Raw genomic sequence first — 9,851 nt, 5'->3', positions numbered from 1 at the left:
TATTTGCATCAAACCAACTTTTCATCTTTTTTAATTTATTTTCCATTGTATCCAAGAGTTGTTCCAAATTTTCCCCAGAACAGATTAAATTAGTGTCATCAGCAAATAAAATAGATTTCAATTTTTTTGACACCTCCCATACATTATTTATATACAAATTAAACAGCAATGGTCCCAACATTGACCCCTGGGGGACCCCACAGGTGATTTTCTTTAACTTTGATTTATGGTTTTGCAGTTCAACATATTGTTGTCGATTATGTAAGTAGCTATTTAACCAAGAAAGTGCAGTCCCCCTAATTCCATATTTGTATAATTTCATGATCAATAAATTGTGGTCTACTGTATCAAATGCCTTCTCTTAAGAAGGCATTTGATATCGGGATTTGATTTGAAGAATAACCCCACTGCATATTTTTTTTGTTCTATTGCTGTTGTTATTTCTTCTACAAATTGAAGTGCATGTGAAGTTGTCCTATTAGCCCTGAAACCATATTGCTGATCACACAGTATATTATGTTTAGTAATGAAATTATCGAGCCTTGTAGAGAACATTTTTTTCTAATATTTTTGAGAATTTGGAGAGCAGTGAAACAGGTCTGTAATTTGAAAGTGTATGTTTTTCACCAGCCCTGTATATTGGTATCACCTTTGCCAATTTCATTTTGTCTGGAAAAACTCCAGGTCCAGACGCTACGATAGAATGTAAAGCTTTTGTGGTTTTCCAAATTGTGTATCAGCATGACAGAACATTTATATCCAGACCATATCCACATCATTTTTGACTATTAGTTCAATATCCCGGTGTTCTCTTGAGGTCTCTTCCTGTTGTGCTCCCTGACCCCAGCTAGCAGGCAGCCATCAGTGGTTTCATGGTTGATTACAGCTGTTCCTGGATTACTCCCGTGTTGTTTTTGGGGTTAAAGGTAAAACCAGATTAACTCGACTTTGGATCTGTGAACTCAGCTGGAAGGCCAGAGGGCTGGTTCTCATGGAGAGAAGATGGACACACACATCCACTGAGCAAGAGCATACACACTCCCAACACACACAGACACACAATAAGCCTATGGTACTCTAAACTATGTTATTGCTTGACAAATAATTACATATAGCAAATTTCACTTAATTTTTTCTATTTTATCTGATAATAACGTAAATTAGCCGGATTTAGTTACATTATGGTTAACTGATTCACAGGCATGCTCCACCTTCACAGCAAATGACCAATCACAGTAGTTGGTCTCCAATCATGGTGTTTGTTTAGCATAGAACAAAACAAGTGTCCTGAATGGATTTTTGCATTTCATTTTAAAAATGAGAGATGAATGAGAGAAGCAGAACCTTTCAAAGCTGTTTCTACACCCACTGAACAAAACTTGCTACTCTTTTTATTATTTAGGAATGTAGCTGCTGAAGTTAAAAACAGCATGTTTCTGATAAAATGTTACTTTTTTACATAATGCAACAGGATTTCTTTCCAGCCCTAATTTGTATTAGTATTTATTGCAAAACTGCAGTATGTTTGACACAGTTGTTATGATGACTTGATAGCTTAAGATTTCTTGTTTATTCTTGTGCTTCAATGCTTTTTATTCCAACAATAAACCTAACAGGTTATTAAAGGTCCAGTGTGTAACGTGTTTAGTTGTTCATTATCAAAATCTGTGTTGCCCGTTCACAAACGTCCTTTTTCATGAATATTTACCACCACCATCAATTCCAAGTATTCCTTTTGGCTTGAAATTTTACATTTGCATTTTCATGAACTGGGGTAGACGCTCCATATTCATGCGCCATCTTGAAATAGGTTAGCCGTTAAGGGACATACAGGACATACTGCTCCGCCTTTCGCGTTTTTGCTGTCACATGATAAACTCACAGGTGCTGCTAATGCTGCTAATGGGTATCGTAGCTTCCCGGCCCCGGCAAGTTTGAAAAAGGAAACATGGACACGTATTCAAGATCCAAATTTCAGTAACAGGAGTCTTCTTCTTCGCCCAGAAAAAGAAAAAGGATATTGAAAAGAGCAAGAGACCGGCTTTTTGAAGCGTGAAGGCTACCGTAGCTGTAATACGTACTTTGAACTGCGTGGTGCGAGAGATTGCGATGTATGATTGCGATGTATGATCTCAACGCTAGATGGGAGAAATTCCTACACATTGGACCTTTAAGATTTAAAGTTGCCTGGTGGGATCCTCTCCATGCTGGCTGATGTCAGTTGCTGTTTAAATATTTGTTGAATCATCGCCACATTTAACTATTATGGAGTTCATTATGAGATCAAACTAAAGATGGCTATGATGGTATCAACCCAATAACCCTCACTTCCAATTCCACTAGCCTGTCTCAGCTGTAGCGTTCGGTTTAGTGGCCATCTCATGTCCTGGCTTCACCCTCTCTGCATACCAATCCAGATGCCATCAGCAAAGCTCTTACAGTATGTTTCATAAAAAGTATTAACTCCCGACACCTGAGGCTTTCTGCATCACACTGACAGGTTGCCTATGCTGTAGAGCCAGTGAGTCCTGGTATCTTTGGCTGATGATCCCCATGGCTGGCTGGAGCTATTGACAGTCCCCAACACTGACAGCAAAGCAATCTGCCTCCACAGTCCCTGGGCTCACCGTATGCGTGTATGCGTGTGTGTGCGTGTGTGTGTGCGTGCGTGCGTGTGTGCGTGCGTGTGTATTTGTGTGAGCATGTGTGTGTGTTTGTGTGCATTTAACTCAGTCAACTGACTTCCAATTTCCAAAGCTTTCCGTGTGAAGATGTAGTGTTATTTTAACCCCAAAGCCACCATCGCTTGGATCTAGGTTCTCATAAAGGAGTAGTCTGCCTGGGCTTTAGGCCTGCTTGAATTATCTTGCTAGGAACCCATAATGATGGTCAAGGGAAAAGGCAGCAACATAATTCGCCAGTAATTCATGTGTCTTCGCTGATGCAGTTCAAGTGCAATAACATACTGTACATTTAATTGGTAGAAATTATTTTTTCTTCTGCTGCTGCTGGAGGCTGGCTTTAACCCTGTTCCCGGTTCCTTTCTGGATTAGTAGCAGCACTGTCATCAGGACAAAATGACCTTTTGGTCATAGTAGACTCGAGTGAGTGTGCCATCTTGCCAGTCACAGATGTCCTTAAACACTATTTTAGTCTGAGGAAAGACAAATAACATAAAACTGACAGGTTAACCTTTTCAATTATCTTGTAGCCATGAGGAAAAACAACTACACTGTTAATGCAATGTGGCACGGCAACAATTGAAATATCATTGCTCTCATATCCTGGGGCCTACACACACCGTATCTCCATGAGATACAACACAAAAATGCCAAACAAAACAGCTTGAATTCTATTCCTGTGCATGTCTGCAAAGTTCAACTCGCCAGTGTCAGTAGAGACTCTCTGTGTCGTATGCCTCAATAAAACAATCAGTCATAAAGAAACACACATATGTGCGCACACACACACACCTTTTAGTGAGTGGCCTGCTAGACACACACAGTTTCCCCAATCCTCCCACAGGCACCAGTCCAGCTCATGAGGTCATCGCCTGCCGAGACCCAGGATTATAACTCCAAAAGGACTCTTGGAAGCATGTGGTTATACGTTCTGACAGCCCAGCAGCCTGATTAAGCCCCCTGTTTGCTAACGCTAATGCTAAGCTAATATTAGCTTTGTTGTCAGCCAAAAGGTTCCTTTTTCAATAGCCCCGCCAGGCTAAGCTATGGTAGGCTAAGCTAAAGCTATGCTAATTTCCCCAGTGCACTTCTGTATTTCCTATCCAAATGACTTAACTCAGTGTGAGAGATTCATCATCACATAATCAGCTTGATGCACTGAGCTAACAGAGAATCACTTTGGTCTAATACAAGATTAAGGAGGGTCATATGCAGGGGATTTGGGTTTAACAAGTTTGGAGGCTAAAGGGAACAAGACTGAAAAGGGGTGACGTGTAGGGACACAAGCTTAATGGTGCTGCTTGCCTTCAGTATAAAACTTAGCAGTTGCATGTAGTAGTACACATGTAGCCTTAATATTCAATACAAATTCAACATTTAAGCCTTTTACCAGTTAACAGATATTAGATATTACCTAGATAATAGCTCAATCAAAGTTTTCAGTCCCACTTGTTTGCTTGTTAGTAAAATGTCTCAAAAGCTTTGGTGCAAACCTAAAGGTGCAGCTTAAGAAATAGTTTTTAAACATTGTGAGGTAGGGCATTTTTGTGATTTTTGTCATGAACTGCACTTAAATGACTCTAACCCTGGCACGTGACTACTTTCATGCAGGTTTAGACCCATATGCAGATTCAAAGTTTTTGAAAATGCTTGTTGTGTTAGAATAATTTGGCATCAGTTTCCATACTTTGCTTTTATTCCTGGTGAGCATGTTGCACTTAGTTTTTTATTACAATGTAATATATCATAACAGTTTGCTCATTTGTGTTTGCCATTCTTGGCATGATAAATGTTTCCTCAGTAGAATATTTTGTATCTATTAAAACTGGCATACCAGATTGTCACTGGCAGTGTGTTGACAAATGTGACCAAATGTCATGAAAATGCATTAAAACCTTTACAACTGACAAAAATGTAGCAATCCCAAGATTTTTCTATTAAGCACATACTGTGCTCCATATACTGAACAGCAGCATTTCAATGATAAAATGTTGGGGTTGCCTTGTTTGAGAATGATCCTGTAGTGCAGATACCAATTTTTCTCACTCTCTCAATACACAGTACCCATCAGCGCTTTGAGCACTTTGTGGTTTTAACATCAATTAAAATCCCAGCACCACTTGCTGAGCCGCACTGTGCACTGTCACATCGTATTGTGTGATCTTGCGGTGTGATGAGCTGTGACAAAAAGCTCCATAGTGTTTCTCTGCAACGCACACATTCGCTAAACTCTCTCCCTCTTGGTGTATGGCATGTTGTAAACATGCTTACATTTGTCTGTAAGCAACATACAGCCATTATGATAAATATTGTGCAAACACAGATTTAAATTAAGAGATTCATGCATGCCTGCACAAGCAAACACAATTACTAGATAATACGCTTTGGCTGAGAAATCAAATAGAAAGTTTAATTAAATACGATGAGAGAAGAGGCAGAGACTTGTGTGAGAGAAATCAACCATCATCATCTCCATCCGTACGAGTTCTCCGCTTCATTTTCCCTGTCCTAACACATTGGCCAGTAAACAGGCTGAGGCCAACGGCTCAACTCAACGCCACCACGTGTTACCCCAGAGTGTCTGCTTACGCCTCCCTGGGTCTAATCAGCTCTGACAAACCAAATATCTCTAGAGAGTTTACACCACATGGTTTGACTGGTCGGTTGACTTCTAACTACACAGCAGATTTCATGGTTTTGAGGTCAGTTGCTTTTTCAACATTTAACGGCTAATGCCAATATTTAAAAGGGTTAAAGCTGATGAGTTAAAAAAAAAATCCCCAGTAATACAATGTAATGTAAACAAATGAAGCATTTTATCAGTTTTATAGATTTAAAATGGTTTAAGATGCCCAACTGCATGTTTTATTTTGTATTCTTTTAACATAGTCTGTTTTTGCTGTTATGGGTTTATTGATTAAACTACTGATTAGATAAAAACAACTAGATGACTGAACCACATGTTCAATCATCTAGTAACAACGTCAGAAGTAGGTCTGCATCATCATCATCATCATCATCATCACCATGGCTATCTGTGTGTTCAGTGATGCTGACTGTGCGTTCACTGGTGCGTTCACATACTCTTGCATGACAGCTAAAGTAGCTCCGTCTAACGGCACTGATGTTCTCTGCCATTTGCCTTCAGGGCTTTTCCTCTGTCTCTCTCTTCCTCGCTGACTTTTAAAGTGTTCTTCTGTTTTTTGTGTGTTTTTTTTTTTTCCCTTGAGGAATCATGACCAACAAAGCTTGGCTTCAGAGGGAGTAAGCCCCATCTCAGTGTCTGTTTAGTGAGTTATCATGGCCCTGCCCAAGTCTTCCGCCAGTTTACACGTCATTTCATGAAATACAGTTTGAAGTGATGGCAAGTGAAGTTGGGATTTAAATGTTTTCCTCTTCCTGAACTTGCATTTTTTATTTCTGATTATTGTTTAACCCCCAATTCACAAAACCCTCCACAGTGGCAAAGACCTGGGACTGACAACATTAGCTGCAATTGGGAATCAAGTGAACTTTGTGTATATCCATAGTAAGCATTTTTTAGCCTGTTTAACCCTACCAATAGTTATCATGGACTCTATAAAATGGATAGTCTCCGCGACATTACCCATAGGTAGGGCTGAGTATCGTTAAAACATTTCGATACAGGAACCGATACCAATAACCTGACTTCGATACCGGTTCCTAAACGATACTTTTTTTGATCCAAATTTTATAAAACAAAAAGAAATTACAAGATGACGGCACATCTTTCTATTCATTTTTCAGCTCCTACTACGTGAGCCCCGTCACTGTGCGTAACGTAGAGTTTTTCCTCCCTGTCTCTACGACGTGTAACGTTAGACAGCCAATCATAGACATTACTAGATCTTGATAGTAGCATGCTGTATACGTATTGGCTCACTGACTCTGATGATTTTTACTCCTTAGGTATTGAAATCAAGTATTGAATGACGAGGCATTTTTCAATACTTGATACTTTAGAGACAATTCGGTTGGTGCCTAAAAAGTATTGAAATCGGTATGCAGCCCTACCCATAGGTTTCTGAAGAGCCAAAATGAAGGTCAAAGTGGGTGGCTCCCGCTGGCTTGGGCCGTCGCCATCTTGGCAGTGCCTGACATCATCTAATCGAAAAATGAGCAAAGAGGTGGAGTGTGGATGGAGCTAAGACGGGCTAAAAGAAGCCTACAGTCTAGGTCGCCTGCTGTGACAGCATCCACCTGTCACTCAAAGCAGCACGCCGTTAATTATGCATAGCTTTAAGCTTGAATATAATTTAAAGTTTAAAACAAGTAAGTTATATTAAATCCCCCCCCCCGATGTTAAGTTGGGCATCTTAACATAAGGTCTGAGGGGATTGACTCGCTTTCGGAGCCAGCCTCAAGTGGACATTCGAGAAACTGCAGTTTGTGTTTCAGTGGACATGTGTAATAATAACAATATTGCATGGTCTACTTCTCAACCTTGCGTAAGGAATGGAGGGGGAGATGGACATAGGCTGCAGCAAGAAGAGAAGGAACATCAGAGGCCTCGGGGTAACACCCACCTAATTGAATTGCATTTTACTTTGCTACTTTCCACAAAAACTAAAAGGATTGGAGGTTGAGGGAAAGATAAAAAATGAATAAAAACAAGTCTTTACCTGAATGATGCAAAGGCCATTTTCAGAGCACTCTCTGTAAGGAAAGAAAGAAAAGATATCGCTGCGTCATGTACACTGCATGGTCTAATATGCCTCAAACTGACAATAAAGTCAGAAAATATTTAATGCAATAAACACATCCAATGACATCTATTTTAAATGACATTTCAACGCCAACATGTGACTTTGTCACCCTAATTTCCCATCAGTCAGACAGTGAATAAGACATATTCAAAGTGTCCATCCATGAGGACATTTCAGATGTCTGTAAGGAGCATTCTAAAATAAAATAATCCCATTAGCCAAGTAAACAACCAAATCATTTTACCTCTATATGCCTTTTTTCCAAATGCACCTTAAGTTTGATCTTATTTTGGTTTGCAAAGAAACAATCGCATTGTTGTTTCACATTTTTTCTTCTCTTCATTATCTTTGCTCAATTCTCCCCTGAATCATGATGACTAATACTAAAAATACAGCCTTCTATAATTCTGCATCCTCCGCTTTTATATTTGTTCCACTGGCCACGTGGCTTTAGGGCATTTTACTGCAAGAGGAACAACTACAACAAATTTGGAAAACTAATTGTGTGTGTGTGTGTGTGTGTATGTGTGTGTGTGTGTGTGTGTGTGTGTGTGTGTGTGTGTACCTTGAACGTGTATGTCTGTGTTTGTGCAAGTGTACATTTGCGTTCATGTGTTGTGTGTCTGTGTTTCTTGTTAAAGGCCAGGCTGTCTGCTAGCGGTGTAACGTGTATTTGTCCCTTACCGCTCATAACAGTACACTGGATACGGTACATGACTTGTTTTAGCACAGCCTATGACCCGTTAAAAAGTCCACAAACCTACATTTCTTTCCTATATTTGGATCTAGTGACTTCCTGTAGTGTGAAAGGAATCACACGTAGCGACAAATTCACAGAGATTTACTGCCCAACTCTAACTCTGCATCTCTACAAATCATTGTAGCCACTAGTTGTTTTGGTTGTACAGGCCAAGATTCAGCTTAAGACAATTCCAGCAGTAACAAGCTGCCGATTTCAGCAAAAAGTTCTCAAAAACCACCTGCCAAGCAGCAACAGCAACAACAGAAAAAGACAAACACAATTAGCAAGTAAATGGTGGACATAGTGGAGCATCTAGTGAGCCAAAGAGCCAGTTATTTTTCTCTGGAGATGGTGAAAACTAAAACAGTTATTAAAGAGAGACTAATATTCAAGTTAAATTTGTCAGGTGCCCTGAAACGTCAAACGTGACCCCAATAGGATGACAATGTTGCTCTGTGTCTGCTGGATGTGTAAATATGAAATTATTTGCCAACATGTTATTAAAGTTTAAAGGCAATACTAGTATGACTGTGTTTACATCTTGGCATATGTGGTGTGGACCACTAATATCAGAACTATACCCAGAAATGGCTAGTCTGGGATAAAGCCTGACATCTGGCGTGTGATGCCCCTCTCCTTCCGCTATCTTCGGGGATTAGCGCCTTTCTAGAGGGTTGTGACTGGTTTATAGAAATACAAACCAGCCAAAGCCTTTTTTTCCCCAATCCCAGAATAGATAAGAGGTGTAGCAAGACCATATTCCAGCACACTGTATGTTCATTCCTGTGCTCATAGTTATGTATTCAAATTGGACCAATACAAACATACCAGTGTCTCCTTATTCAACAGCGGTGCAGTGCTGCAGCTAAATGATTAGCACCACTGATATCTCCCCAAACGCAACAAACTCACTATCTCTACTTTAAGCAGCCAGAGTCGGGGACAAGCGAGGATTATAGATTGCCACTGTTTAGCAGTCTGTTATTTGTCGATAGAAAGCACTTTGTTGGCGGCAACGAAGGCAATCAAAACACGACTATGCAGAACATGACGCGTATTTGTGGGGGTCCCAGTGTGGAAACATCAATAGCAAATATTGGATCAAATTCACAGTTCATCATTGAATGTAATTTAAGGCCTATGCCTAGATGGTGTGGGTTTTACTAGGCTGATATGATTTGATTTGTTGTAATGTGATAACAGCTAATAGTGTTTGCTACTTCAGTCATTAACTGACAATAGGGACATCAATAATCTCCATCAATTTCTCATAATAATAATTTTCAATAATGTCTCCACATGTTCATTAAACATCTAACAGAAATTAAAACATATTTGAAGAATGAATATTTGAATGTAAGTTTTGGCCTAAATGTGATCACTGTATAGGCCTATCTCTGCACACTTAGCTTGAGTTAGGTTTGGTGAACTGGTTGGTAAGGAAAAGAAAGACTGAGATTAGTTGGATCAAATTAAAGAGGAGGGGAGGTGTGTTGTCTGTATATATATATATACATATATATATATACATATATATACATATACATATATATATATACATATATATATATATATATACATATATATATATATACATACATATATATACATATATATATACATATATATATACATATATATATATACATACATATATATATATACATATATACATATATACATACATATATATATATATAC

Source organism: Sander vitreus, chromosome 2, assembly GCF_031162955.1.
Source record: "Sander vitreus isolate 19-12246 chromosome 2, sanVit1, whole genome shotgun sequence".
Taxonomy (NCBI): domain Eukaryota; kingdom Metazoa; phylum Chordata; class Actinopteri; order Perciformes; family Percidae; genus Sander; species Sander vitreus.
Note: the sequence above shows the minus strand (reverse complement) of the source record.